The 14,838-nt window shown below is 43.1% G+C and overlaps 1 protein-coding gene across 2 annotated transcripts in view; it reads right to left on the bottom strand.

Moving 5' to 3' along the window:
- LOC108698168 (ras-specific guanine nucleotide-releasing factor RalGPS1) overlaps positions 1 to 2,636 on the bottom strand; it is a 183,120-nt gene extending 180,484 nt beyond the window's left edge. The window contains exon 1 of one of the 2 annotated variants that reach the window (XM_018229456.2): positions 2,399 to 2,636. The gene's annotated coding sequence lies outside the window, so the exon portion shown is untranslated. The remainder of the gene's footprint in view (positions 1 to 2,398) is intronic. The other variant, XM_041572316.1, reaches the window with a different exon arrangement.
- Between the last annotated feature and the right edge of the window lie 12,202 nt (positions 2,637 to 14,838).

Here is a 14,838-nt window from a genome sequence, read left to right as displayed (position 1 = left end):
GGTTGTTCACCCTAAAATGAACTTTTAGTATGATGTAGAGAGGTATAATTTGCAATTGGTTTTCATTTTTGTTTCATCTGTGGCGTTTGAGTTATTTATCTTTTTATTCAGCAGCAATGTGGTTGCTAGGTTCAAAATTCCCCTAGCAACCATGCAATGATTTGAATAAGAGACAGGAATATGAATAGGAGAGGCCTGAATAGAAAGATGAGGAATAAAAAGTAACAATAACAATACAAGTGTAGCCTTACAGAGCATTTGTTTTTTTATATGGGGTCAGTGACCCCCATTTGAAAGCTGGAAAGAGTCCGAAGAAGGCAAATATTTAAAAAAGAAAAGTTGCTGGGAATAGTATTTTCTATAAAATACTAAAAGTTCACTTAAGGGTGAATCACTGATAATCACACACCCACTCACACTCCATTATGTTTCCTTATACCCAGAATTCCTTAGGAGCTTTCCTGTCACTTTAACAAAAACAAATACCAACACAATCACATTCTCCGACTCGATTTCCTGGTAATAGAGAAAGAGAAAGGGACACCGTGGATAATCCTGTGTGTGCGAGTCTGAGAGTGGGCAGAGAAACACCAGTGGGCTAAAGACACGCCCACTTGCTAAGTGCCAGCCAATAGAATCCGTCTGACCATCCATGTGGCCCCTAGTCAGCTCTTGTGCACAGGGATCTGTCAGACCATTGGCTGCCTCTCACCACCAATCCAATCCAATGTGTATAAGCGGGTGTATGTGGCATAAAGTGGAGGATATTTAGTAACAATATTAGTATCTGTAGGGAGTGGCGCATGCTGATAGCCAGGCAATATGCTGTTCATTCCCTCTGAATGTAATATAAATATATGTAATATAAATGTGATGAGGCACAGGTTAGTCATACGCAGGAGAGTCTGGCCTCACATTCCCACGTTACAACATTGTATCACACAGCACATATATATATATCATATTAAATACACTGTAGCTTACTCACTGTTACATAATATCACTACTATATATATATATATACGATATATAAAGGATACAGGGGCCCTGTACAGAAGAGCTTGTAATTAAAGGGGAATTTAACCCAAAAGTAAAAATAAAACCCTTCCCTACATAGACCCCCCCCAGCCTAGCTGCCCCCTGGGCAAATGCCCCGCCCCTAACCCTTTACTTACCCCTCCGTGCAGATTCTGTCCAGCGGAGTTCACGGGCGCCATCTTCTTCTCTTCGGTAATCTTCGGAATAAGACCTGCGAAACTCACGAACATTTCAGAAGCGCCGGTCTCATTCTGAAGATTACCGAAGCGGCTGAAGATGGCGCCCGTGAAGTCCGCTGGACAGAATTTGTACGGAGGGGTAAGTAAAGAGTTAGCAGCAAGACTGGGGGGAAGAAGGAGGGTCCATGTAGGGTAAGATTTTTTTTTGGGATGCACCGAATCCACTATTTTGCATTTGGCCCAAACCCCCGAATCCTTTGCAAAAGATTCGGCCGAATCCTAATTTGCATATAAAATTACGTTCAGTTTCGGTTCGGCTGGCCAGAAGATTTCGGTCGAATTCAAATCCTGCTGAAAAAGGCCAAACCCTGAAGGAATCCTGGATTCGGTGAATCTCTCGTTTTTTTAACTACTGGGTTTAGTTCTGCAGAGAATTCGGGCTGCGGCCCGTTGGGGCCAATAGAAGATAGAAGTGGAGGTGCAGTGGGAATGAATAGGGGCACAAAGGGAACGAGTGAGGCTGCTGAACAGGGAATGATCTGATTATGCTCCTCAGGGGGGCTCAGAGCTGCTATTGCCCCCAGACCTGCCTCCTGCTTGTGAGCAGGTATAAAGGTAGTCACATGGGTGTCTAATGTATATAATGGGGAGCTGCAACCCTGTAGGGACCTGGGACCCCAACTCTGACCCTGATGTCCCTAATCAACCTCAAGCCACGCCTCCATTGTGGCCAATCTCCACCCACAAACCTGGCCCCTTTCATGACCTCTAACTTGCACCTCAACATTCCCCAGGCCTCCCCTTTCCCACATGGTATGGCCCCACTAATGGCACCTAGTCCTGCTGATGGGTGAGACAGGAGTGGAACAAACCAAAACCCACTGGAGGGATGGGGGGTTAGTAGAGAGGGGAGGGGACAGGTAAATAGAAATGTGAGTAAAGGAAGAGAGAGGAGGGACTGGAGATACAGGTGCAATAGGGACACAGAAGGGAGAGACGTGATATATAGAATTATTCATACACAGGATATATACTATATACACACAGGAGAGGGCGGGGCCTGACACACAGGAGACACATATATACATAGAGAGATAGACATATACACATATACAGATATAATAACCAGAGGAGGAGTTACAGCCAGTAACACAGACAGTAGGAGACACAATATGACTGACCTGTGAGAAGCTGCTGCACGTTATTACTCCTCCCGGCGGCAGGTCCCACACAAACATGGCAGCGCCACAAACACGCGCACCGACCCCCCGACTCCAGGAAGCGGCAGGTGCGGGCACAAGGGACAGGGACACGCACCAACCAGAGGGCGGAGAATGCGGGGGAGCGAGAGGAGACGGACCAATCAGAAGCGGTAGGGGGCGGGATGATGTAAAGGAACGGGAGCGGGACAGTGCGCAGGTGCTTTAGTGGTGTGTGTGACAGTGACAGGATGTAGTGCCGGCGTGTGGCCCAAATGCTCCTTATTATCCTTCCGCTTATATTACTGACGCGCAGCCTCATCCCAATGGTGTAACAGCGATAGTATAGTCCCTACTGATCTATCATTTATTTCTCTCAATATATATATATATATATATATATATATACTGTATACACTTACGCTCTCCTCTGTCACACACTGGTCTCATCATATCATCTAATTCACACTCAGTACAGCAATAATATACAATTAGTTATATAAGGGCCTGGGACTGAAGAGCTTACACTCACCCACTGCCTGACATTCTCTCACGGTCTCCTCTTACCTGTCCCGTGTCCATTAAATTAACAGCGGCATCTGTTGCTGCACCCAGAGCTGACAATCTATATTTCTTCTCTCCCCTCCCATTGGCCAACACTTACACCCCTAATTACTCATTTATTGTATTATCAGCATTATCCCTACCCACTCACTAACACTACAGCTCCTCCCATATGTATAAATACAAATATACAGAGAAGGAATGTTCTGGGCACACAATAAGCTATACCCTCATACTGTACTGTCTAAGGGAATCAATATGGCACCTCCTCCTCCCATATGTATAAATACAAATATACAGAGAAGGAATGTTCTGGGCACACAATAAGCTATACCCTCATACTGTACTGTCTAAGGGAATCAATATGGCACCTCCTCCCATATGTATAAATACAAATATACAGAGAAGGAATGTTCTGGGCACACAATAAGCTATACCCTCATACTGTACTGTCTAAGGGAATCAATATGGCACCTCCTCCCATATGTATAAATACAAATATACAGAGAAGGAATGTTCTGGGCACACAATAAGCTATACCCTCATACTGTACTGTCTAAGGGAATCAATATGGCACCTCCTCCTCCCATATGTATAAATACAAATATACAGAGAAGGAATGTTCTGGGCACACAATAAGCTATACCCTCATACTGTACTGTCTAAGGGAATCAATATGGCACCTCCTCCTCCCATATGTATAAATACAAATATACAGAGAAGGAATGTTCTGGGCACACAATAAGCTATACCCTCATACTGTACTGTCTAAGGGAATCAATATGGCACCTCCTCCTCCATATGTATAAATACAAATATACAGAGAAGGAATGTTCTGGGCACACAATAAGCTATACCCTCATACTGTACTGTCTAAGGGAATCAATATGGCACCTCCTCCTCCCATATGTATAAATACAAATATACAGAGAAGGAATGTTCTGGGCACACAATAAGCTATACCCTCATACTGTACTGTCTAAGGGAATCAATATGGCACCTCCTCCTCCCATATGTATAAATACAAATATACAGAGAAGGAATGTTCTGGGCACACAATAAGCTATACCCTCATACTGTACTGTCTAAGGGAATCAATATGGCACCTCCTCCTCCCATAATGTATAAATACAAATATACAGAGAAGGAATGTTCTGGGCACACAATAAGTTATACCCTCATACTGTACTGTCTAAGGGAATCAATATGGAACCTCCTCCTCCCATATGTATAAATACAAATATACAGAGAAGGAATGTTCTGGGCACACAATAAGCTATACCCTCATACTGTACTGTCTAAGGGAATCAATATGGCACCTCCTCCTCCCATATGTATAAATACAAATATACAGAGAAGGAATGTTCTGGGCACACAATAAGCTATACCCTCATACTGTACTGTCTAAGGGAATCAATATGGCACCTCCTCCCATATGTATAAATACAAATATACAGAGAAGGAATGTTCTGGGCACACAATAAGCTATACCCTCATACTGTACTGTCTAAGGGAATCAATATGGCATCTCCTCCTCCCATATGTATAAATACAAATATACAGAGAAGGAATGTTCTGGGCACACAATAAGCTATACCCTCATACTGTACTGTCTAAGGGAATCAATATGGCACCTCCTCCTCCCATATGTATAAATACAAATATACAGAGAAGGAATGTTCTGGGCACACAATAAGCTATACCCTCATACTGTACTGTCTAAGGGAATCAATATGGCACCTCCTCCTCCCATATGTATAAATACAAATATACAGAGAAGGAATGTTCTGGGCACACAATAAGCTATACCCTCATACTGTACTGTCTAAGGGAATCAATATGGTACCTCCTCCCATATGTATAAATACAAATATACAGAGAAGGAATGTTCTGGGCACACAATAAGCTATACCCTCATACTGTACTGTCTAAGGGAATCAATATGGCACCTCCTCCTCCCATATGTATAAATACAAATATACAGAGAAGGAATGTTCTGGGCACACAATAAGTTATACCCTCATACTGTACTGTCTAAGGGAATCAATATGGAACCTCCTCCTCCCATATGTATAAATACAAATATACAGAGAAGGAATGTTCTGGGCACACAATAAGCTATACCCTCATACTGTACTGTCTAAGGGAATCAATATGGCACCTCCTCCTCCCATATGTATAAATACAAATATACAGAGAAGGAATGTTCTGGGCACACAATAAGCTATACCCTCATACTGTACTGTCTAAGGGAATCAATATGGCACCTCCTCCCATATGTATAAATACAAATATACAGAGAAGGAATGTTCTGGGCACACAATAAGCTATACCCTCATACTGTACTGTCTAAGGGAATCAATATGGCATCTCCTCCTCCCATATGTATAAATACAAATATACAGAGAAGGAATGTTCTGGGCACACAATAAGCTATACCCTCATACTGTACTGTCTAAGGGAATCAATATGGCACCTCCTCCTCCCATATGTATAAATACAAATATACAGAGAAGGAATGTTCTGGGCACACAATAAGCTATACCCTCATACTGTACTGTCTAAGGGAATCAATATGGCATCTCCTCCTCCCATATGTATAAATACAAATATACAGAGAAGGAATGTTCTGGGCACACAATAAGCTATACCCTCATACTGTACTGTCTAAGGGAATCAATATGGCATCTCCTCCTCCCATATGTATAAATACAAATATACAGAGAAGGAATGTTCTGGGCACACAATAAGCTATACCCTCATACTGTACTGTCTAAGGGAATCAATATGGCACCTCCTCCTCCCATATGTATAAATACAAATATACAGAGAAGGAATGTTCTGGGCACACAATAAGCTATACCCTCATACTGTACTGTCTAAGGGAATCAATATGGCACCTCCTCCTCCCATATGTATAAATACAAATATACAGAGAAGGAATGTTCTGGGCACACAATAAGCTATACCCTCATACTGTACTGTCTAAGGGAATCAATATGGCACCTCCTCCTCCCATATGTATAAATACAAATATACAGAGAAGGAATGTTCTGGGCACACAATAAGCTATACCCTCATACTGTACTGTCTAAGGGAATCAATATGGTACCTCCTCCCATATGTATAAATACAAATATACAGAGAAGGAATGTTCTGGGCACACAATAAGCTATACCCTCATACTGTACTGTCTAAGGGAATCAATATGGCACCTCCTCCTCCCATATGTATAAATACAAATATACAGAGAAGGAATGTTCTGGGCACACAATAAGTTATACCCTCATACTGTACTGTCTAAGGGAATCAATATGGAACCTCCTCCTCCCATATGTATAAATACAAATATACAGAGAAGGAATGTTCTGGGCACACAATAAGCTATACCCTCATACTGTACTGTCTAAGGGAATCAATATGGCACCTCCTCCTCCCATATGTATAAATACAAATATACAGAGAAGGAATGTTCTGGGCACACAATAAGCTATACCCTCATACTGTACTGTCTAAGGGAATCAATATGGCACCTCCTCCCATATGTATAAATACAAATATACAGAGAAGGAATGTTCTGGGCACACAATAAGCTATACCCTCATACTGTACTGTCTAAGGGAATCAATATGGCATCTCCTCCTCCCATATGTATAAATACAAATATACAGAGAAGGAATGTTCTGGGCACACAATAAGCTATACCCTCATACTGTACTGTCTAAGGGAATCAATATGGCACCTCCTCCTCCCATATGTATAAATACAAATATACAGAGAAGGAATGTTCTGGGCACACAATAAGCTATACCCTCATACTGTACTGTCTAAGGGAATCAATATGGCATCTCCTCCTCCCATATGTATAAATACAAATATACAGAGAAGGAATGTTCTGGGCACACAATAAGCTATACCCTCATACTGTACTGTCTAAGGGAATCAATATGGCATCTCCTCCTCCCATATGTATAAATACAAATATACAGAGAAGGAATGTTCTGGGCACACAATAAGCTATACCCTCATACTGTACTGTCTAAGGGAATCAATATGGCACCTCCTCCTCCCATATGTATAAATACAAATATACAGAGAAGGAATGTTCTGGGCACACAATAAGCTATACCCTCATACTGTACTGTCTAAGGGAATCAATATGGCACCTCCTCCTCCCATATGTATAAATACAAATATACAGAGAAGGAATGTTCTGGGCACACAATAAGCTATACCCTCATACTGTACTGTCTAAGGGAATCAATATGGCACCTCCTCCCATATGTATAAATACAAATATACAGAGAAGGAATGTTCTGGGCACACAATAAGCTATACCCTCATACTGTACTGTCTAAGGGAATCAATATGGCACCTCCTCCCATATGTATAAATACAAATATACAGAGAAGGAATGTTCTGGGCACACAATAAGTTATACCCTCATACTGTACTGTCTAAGGGAATCAATATGGAACTAGTGATATAAACAGTCTGAGCAGCTACTGCCCTCCAGTGTGCAAAGTGTAAACTGCAGTTGAAGAATAAACATTACTTAAGGTCATTATTTGGCCTGGGCTGAGCCACTTGGCTACACTACAAGACTGTTCATGCAGCAAACTAGGGTATATTGCTCCTGTAATATGTCAGTGCGTGAAATATTCCAGGAAATAAATGCCACATTATGGTATAGACTAAAAATGAATATTTGGTTACACGGAAATCACCTACTTTCCACCGTAATATGTACTGGCCCTGGAACAATCCCTAACATGCAGCAGGAGCATCTCCCTTTATTCCTTGATAGACATCACCACCTGCTGGAAGTTTCTGTAGATACAAAAATGATAATTGGATAGAAAGAACATATACCTGAATTATTATATATCTGTATAACAGAACATTCTGTCCCAGTGGCTGCACAGATCCTATCTGATCCCCATTGTAAGCAGCAGTCCTGTCCTGCTTTATGGCAGCTGAGATTCTAGCTATCTGTATAACAGAACATTCTGTCCCAGTGGCTGCACAGATCCTATCTGATCCCCATTGTAAGCAGCAGTCCTGTCCTGCTTTATGGCAGCTGAGATTCTAGCTATCTGTATAAAAGAACATTCTGTCCCAGTGGCTGCACAGATCCTATCTGATCCCCATTGTAAGCAGCAGTCCTGTCCTGCTTTATGGCAGCTGAGATTCTAGCTATCTGTATAACAGAACATTCTGTCCCTGTGGCTGCACAGATCCTATCTGATCCCCATTGTAAGCAGCAGTCCTGTCCTGCTTTATGGCAGCTGAGATTCTAGCTATCTGTATAACAGAACATTCTGTCCCAGTGGCTGCACAGATCCTATCTGATCCCCATTGTAAGCAGCAGTCCTGTCCTGCTTTATGGCAGCTGAGATTCTAGCTATCTGTATAACAGAACATTCTGTCCCAGTGGCTGCACAGATCCTATCTGATCCCCATTGTAAGCAGCAGTCCTGTCCTGCTTTATGGCAGCTGAGATTCTAGCTATCTGTATAACAGAGCATTCTGTCCCAGTGGCCGCACAGATTCTATCTGATCCCCATTGTAAGCAGCAGTCCTGTCCTGCTTTATGGCAGCTGAGATTCTAGCTATCTGTATAACAGAACATTCTGTCCCAGTGGCTGCACAGATCCTATCTGATCCCCATTGTAAGCAGCAGTCCTGTCCTGCTTTATGGCAGCTGAGATTCTAGCTATCTGTATAACAGAACATTCTGTCCCTGTGGCTGCACAGATCCTATCTGATCCCCATTGTAAGCAGCAGTCCTGTCCTGCTTTATGGCAGCTGAGATTCTAGCTATCTGTATAACAGAACATTCTGTCCCAGTGGCTGCACAGATCCGATCTGATCCCCATTGTAAGCAGCAGTCCTGTCCTGCTTTATGACAGCTGAGATTCTAGCTATCTGTATAACAGAGCATTCTGTCCCAGTGGCTGCACAGATTCTATCTGATCCCCATTGTAAGCAGCAGTCCTGTCCTGCTTTATGGCAGCTGAGATTCTAGCTATCTGTATAACAGAACATTCTGTCCCAGTGGCTGCACAGATCCTATCTGATCCCCATTGTAAGCAGCAGTCCTGTCCTGCTTTATGGCAGCTGAGATTCTAGTTATCTGTATAACAGAACATTCTGTCCCAGTGGCTGCACAGATCCTATCTGATCCCCATTGTAAGCAACAGTCCTGTCCTGCTTTATGGCAGCTGAGATTCTAGCTATCTGTATAACAGAACATTCTGTCCCAGTGTCTGCACAGATCCTATCTGATCCCCATTGTAAGCAGCAGTCCTGTCCTGCTTTATGGCAGCTGAGATTCTAGCTATCTGTATAACAGAGCATTCTGTCCCAGTGGCTGCACAGATCCTATCTGATCCCCATTGTAAGCAGCAGTCCTGTCCTGCTTTATGGCAGCTGAGATTCTAGCTATCTGTATAACAGAACATTCTGTCCCAGTGGCTGCACAGATCCTATCTGATCCCCATTGTAAGCAGCAGTCCTGTCCTGCTTTATGGCAGCTGAGATTCTAGCTATCTGTATAACAGAACATTCTGTCCCAGTGGCTGCACAGATCCTATCTGATCCCCATTGTAAGCAGCAGTCCTGTCCTGCTTTATGGCAGCTGAGATTCTAGCTATCTGTATAACAGAACATTCTGTCCCAGTGGCTGCACAGATCCTATCTGATCCCCATTGTAAGCAGCAGTCCTGTCCTGCTTTATGGCAGCTGAGATTCTAGCTATCTGTATAACAGAACATTCTGTCCCAGTGGCTGCACAGATCCTATCTGATCCCCATTGTAAGCAGCAGTCCTGTCCTGCTTTATGGCAGCTGAGATTCTAGCTATCTGTATAACAGAACATTCTGTCCCAGTGGCTGCACAGATCCTATCTGATCCCCATTGTAAGCAGCAGTCCTGTCCTGCTTTATGGCAGCTGAGATTCTAGCTATCTGTATAACAGAACATTCTGTCCCAGTGGCTGCACAGATCCTATCTGATCCCCATTGTAAGCAGCAGTCCTGTCCTGCTTTATGGCAGCGGAGATTCTAGCTATCTGTATAACAGAGCATTCTGTCCCAGTGGCTGCACAGATCCTATCTGATCCCCATTGTAAGCAGCAGTCCTGCCCTGCTTTATGGCAGCTGAGATTCTAGCTATCTGTATAACAGAACATTCTGTCCCAGTGGCTGCACAGATCCTATCTGATCCCCATTGTAAGCAGCAGTCCTGTCCTGCTTTATGGCAGCTGAGATTCTAGCTATCTGTATAACAGAACATTCTGTCCCAGTGGCTGCACAGATCTATTTAACCTACTACAATAATCACATGAAAGTGGAACAAACCCAAAAGTTGCATGGAATACTGAGAAGAAAATAAGGGTTAACATGGACCTTAACTCTTTTAGTTCTGCAGACAAGCAAGTTTTTTTTTTTTTTTTTTACAGGTCACACACAGAACAGTGAGATCACAGGGTCATGGTCGACATTTAAACATTTACCAATACAATTCAGGGACAAAATATGTGTAACTATTGAGAAAGCCACATGGGGGAGTATTTCCCATACGAATCCCTTTTGGACAGACACAAACAGCCCTGTCTCAATTTACAACATGAAGCACCTTTATCTGAAAGGCTTATGTACATATACTGCACTGCTGGCTGGAGAGCTTGGTGCTGATTAAACTAGGACAGTAGAAGAGATCAGAACGCTTGTCTGACGCAGAATATACGAACACCAGCAGGGGGCGTGAAAGTACCGTATAACCTGCTTATCTGAATCGAAACTCCACGACCCATAAATCATATCACTTCCAGGCACAATAGCATAGAACAAGGTAGAATGTTAGGGGCTCAGGAATACTTCCCCTTTAAGAGCAAACACAGGAGAGTATTCAGTAGGAAATGTTACTCTGTTACTCTCAGGTATAAATCCTGCCCCAGGAGCAGCTTGTGGCTGTGTAACCCGAGGTGAAATAGAACATTCAAGGGCAACTGCTGACACATTAAACAGCCGTGTGTCCAACCTATCTGTATATTCCTGGAACCGGTGGGGCTTCTGTACATAAACACCCAACAGATGTTCAGTTATTTATTAATAACCTGCTCTGAATAACAACACAGGCCTGGCCGACCTTCTGCTCCGGGGCACTATGTGCAACAATCTACTGTATATCTGCTGTACATCTGCTGTACACACAGCACGGCCCTGACCCGACGGCAAATGATTCACCAGGAGCAAAAACTGGCGGCTACAAAGTAAATACGGGGTATCCAGAAGGCTAATGGAGATGTGGTGGTAATGGAAAGCAGCCTCTGAGATACATCTACTTCATAGAAATCACGGCTGTGATCTTATAAGAAGTCACTTGAAGGAAAAAAGACATTGGCCGAGGCACCTTCCCAGGTCAACAGAAAGACAATGGAGCTGGAGCTAAGAAGTAGGGTTGCAATGTAGAGCAACCGTTGGCTACAAACTTACTGAGAGGCATCTTCCTAAGGGTGAACAAGTAAGGTTAGCCACAGGGATGTCTCCTGTACTTCTACTGTATACAATGCAAGAAAACCATTTGCCACAAGGCTATACCTTCCTTAGGTCAACAGCAAGTCAATGGAAAGTGTAGATGGAGTGAGTTAACAGGGTTGTACTGTGGAGTAGATACAGGGAGGTCTTCTGCACATCTACTGTATACATAGCAAGGCCATGAAGATGCAACTGGAAGATCTTCACTAGGAGAAAAAAAACAGTGGCTACAACGCTACTACAAGTTTCCTTCCTCAGGTCACCACAAAGTCAAGGGAGAACATAGCTGTGGTCAAGAAGTAGGTTTATGCAGTAGAGTAGCCACAGAGACTGCTATTGTACAACTACTGTATAGAAAGAAGACTATTTACTAGGCTACAAAGCTGCAGAGATGTCTAGTGTAAATCTGCCCTATAGTCCACTGGTTTAGGATCTTGGCCAAGGAGCAGATCTCTCCCGGTCCCTCCAGCCTTAGAACCAAACTGTAGGACACAGTCACATTATCTCAATTGAATTTATTCGGCTGTTCAGAAACACAAACACCTGCCTCGCTTGTGGGCCGAGATTCACCATCAGTCCAATCTGTTCCATTTCTTTAATACAAACCACCTGCTGGCACATGGGAATTGGCAATTTAATAGTCACCCTCACGAAGTTCTCTGCTGTTCTGGAAATCAAAAAAAGAAAATATAGTAAATGTTCCTGTTGCATTTCTCTGCCCTGTTTCTCTCTCATTAGACTCACAAAACTGCCGCATTCTGCTCCCACGAAGATCTGGCACAGGCTGCCGGAGATACGACTGCCGCAGAGAGGGAGACTGGAGATGATGTTTGTTCTTCAGCTCATTCAGGGGCAAGGAATTTACAATGGGCAAGAAACAAAATGAGTGGGGGGGGGGGTCGGCGTTTTGGATCAAATCTACACCCTCACCAAAGCTCTAGGCTTCAGAAGGGGGTTATGACTTTCAGGTGAAACCTATAGGGTGGATGACCGTTGGAAATTCTTTAGTTTAACCAAGGATTTGTGATGACTCCTACTCTCAGGCTGAAATTGCACAAGGCAAATGTTTTGCTTCTTTCTAGTTCCTTTTAAATATCCATCTGGAAAGACTGGTTTCAACCTTCTACTGGGAGAATGTGGAGTAGGAGGGATCTGGAAACGGCTACAGATAAGAGAAACGGAGCTTATTTGAACACCAAGCCTTTCCCAATCTAAGGGTATAGGTACAATATTGTTAGCAGGGGGGGGGTGTTTTCAACTCAAACATCTAAATGTGTCATGGGTCATAGAGTTTTACTGTAGAGGCTGAGCTACTTCAGTATTTTAAGGGATGGGCTGTAAAAACCTACATATTGCTTCATTTTTTTTCATTTTCATTATTGCCGGTAGCAGTAGCACAATTTTAGCTCAGGCAACAAATGTCCACGTTGACCAAATTAGAGTAAGGTTGTATTACCCGCTCTCAAGCTTATGTCTGGACTTTTGTGAATCACTAATGTATCTCACTCTTGGGACAACACAGTTGGGGACAACCCATTGGGTGCATGACTTTGAAAAGGATCAGCTTCACCTTTTGTTGTCAAGGCTGGTTAATATCCTTTTGTTTTCTAGTTGGGTGGGCTCTTCTCAGCTCTTTTACTCAAATAGGTTTTAATATTTAACAGCTTCGTATTTTCCTATAGGAAAAGCTTTGCCGATGGCAATATGAAGACTTTGGACATCATGGTGTTTTGGGATTCCATAAAAGATTTAGTTCTGTTTGTCTTTTCGACACCTCCAGGCTGATAAATATTGTTACGGCTGTTCCTGTGGCTCCATCGCTACGGGACTAGATTTAATGACCCATCTGCCTGAGGAAGGAGCCGGGCTAGGGAAAACATCTGCTTCCACGGCCAAGTACAATATTGCTGCACGGACAGGCAAAGTATAGGTTAGAGAAAAAGCTGAGCTTGCATCTCCGAGCACCACGTCGGACTTCGAAGTTTCCAGGCGTGATGTGTCAACAGTTGCCTCTGTTAATATTCAACAATCCCTGCCAAGGTTTATGACTTTTAATCAGAATAGCGAGGTCCTCTTACGTCTGTAGAACAACTTGGAAACAAACTAGAAATACTGTACAGGGGAGGGGACAATATTATTACAGGCGATCAGTCTTCTTCCACCTGGAGATAGATCAGTTGTAAGCGGTTAAAAGCAAGGCTGGTATCAAAAGGAAGGGACTTCTCACCACAAGACATTTTCTATTACCTTTGTCAAACCACATTTAACAACTTGAACCATGAATCCATCAAGTGCAAGTAAACAATAAAAAAATGTGAGCACATACCTTCAAACAGACGTGAAATTATTCACGTGGCCAAAGGTCAACGGCTTAGCTCTTCGGGCCCTCCAGCAGTGCAGGTGTCCAGAAGCTCCTTCTGCTCATCAGGGTGATAAATGGCTCTGTCTGTTCTGAGAGGTGCCCATCTATCTTCCCTATATATCAAGATCTGCTCACGTAGGCACCAACCAGAGTCACTAAAGTTGGATCGAATACAGTTTTGCCCTTAGGTCTCAGCAACATCTTAATAGCAGAACAAGCTCGATGAGATATTGGCCAGGGAGATGGTTTTGGTCCCATACACAGGTCAAGGGGGGTTGAGGATTTTGGGTAAGACTATTTTTGAGTAAAGAACTGCTGGCCTAAATGGTTCCTGTCCGGTTATCATTCGTATTAGAAGGGATAATGCACAACCCTACTGTAAATGATAAGGATATTAAGTCCCTGAGGGGTTCTGTGACCATATAAAGGCACAAGGCTGCAGGCTGAGTTATACAGGGAACTCTGAGTATCACTCATGTATTATAAGGGATAATGTACCCCCTACTGTAAATGATAAGGATATTAGAAGTCACTGAGGGGTTGTTCTGTGACCATATAAAGACACAAGGCTGCAGGCTGCGTTATACAGGGAACTCTGAGTATCACTCATGTATTATAAGGGATAATGTACCCCCTACTGTAAATGATAAGGATATTAGAAGTCACTGAGGGGTTGTTCTGTGACCATATAAAGACACAAGGCTGCAGGCTGAGATATACAGGGAACTCTGAGTATCACTCATGTATTATAAGGGATAATGTACCCCCTACTGTAAATGATAAGGATATTAGAAGTCACTGAGGGGTTCTGTGACCATATAAAGGCACAAGGCTGCAGGCTGAGTTATACAGGGAACTCTGAGTATCACTCATGTATTATAAGGGATAATGTACCCCCTACTGTAAATGATAAGGATATTAGAAGTCACTGAGGGGTTGTTCTGGGACCATATAAA

Source organism: Xenopus laevis, chromosome 8L, assembly GCF_017654675.1.
Source record: "Xenopus laevis strain J_2021 chromosome 8L, Xenopus_laevis_v10.1, whole genome shotgun sequence".
NCBI classification, from domain to species: Eukaryota; Metazoa; Chordata; class Amphibia; order Anura; family Pipidae; genus Xenopus; species Xenopus laevis.
The sequence above is the reverse complement of the archived record's forward strand: the minus strand, read 5'-3'. Positions and strand labels throughout refer to the sequence as shown.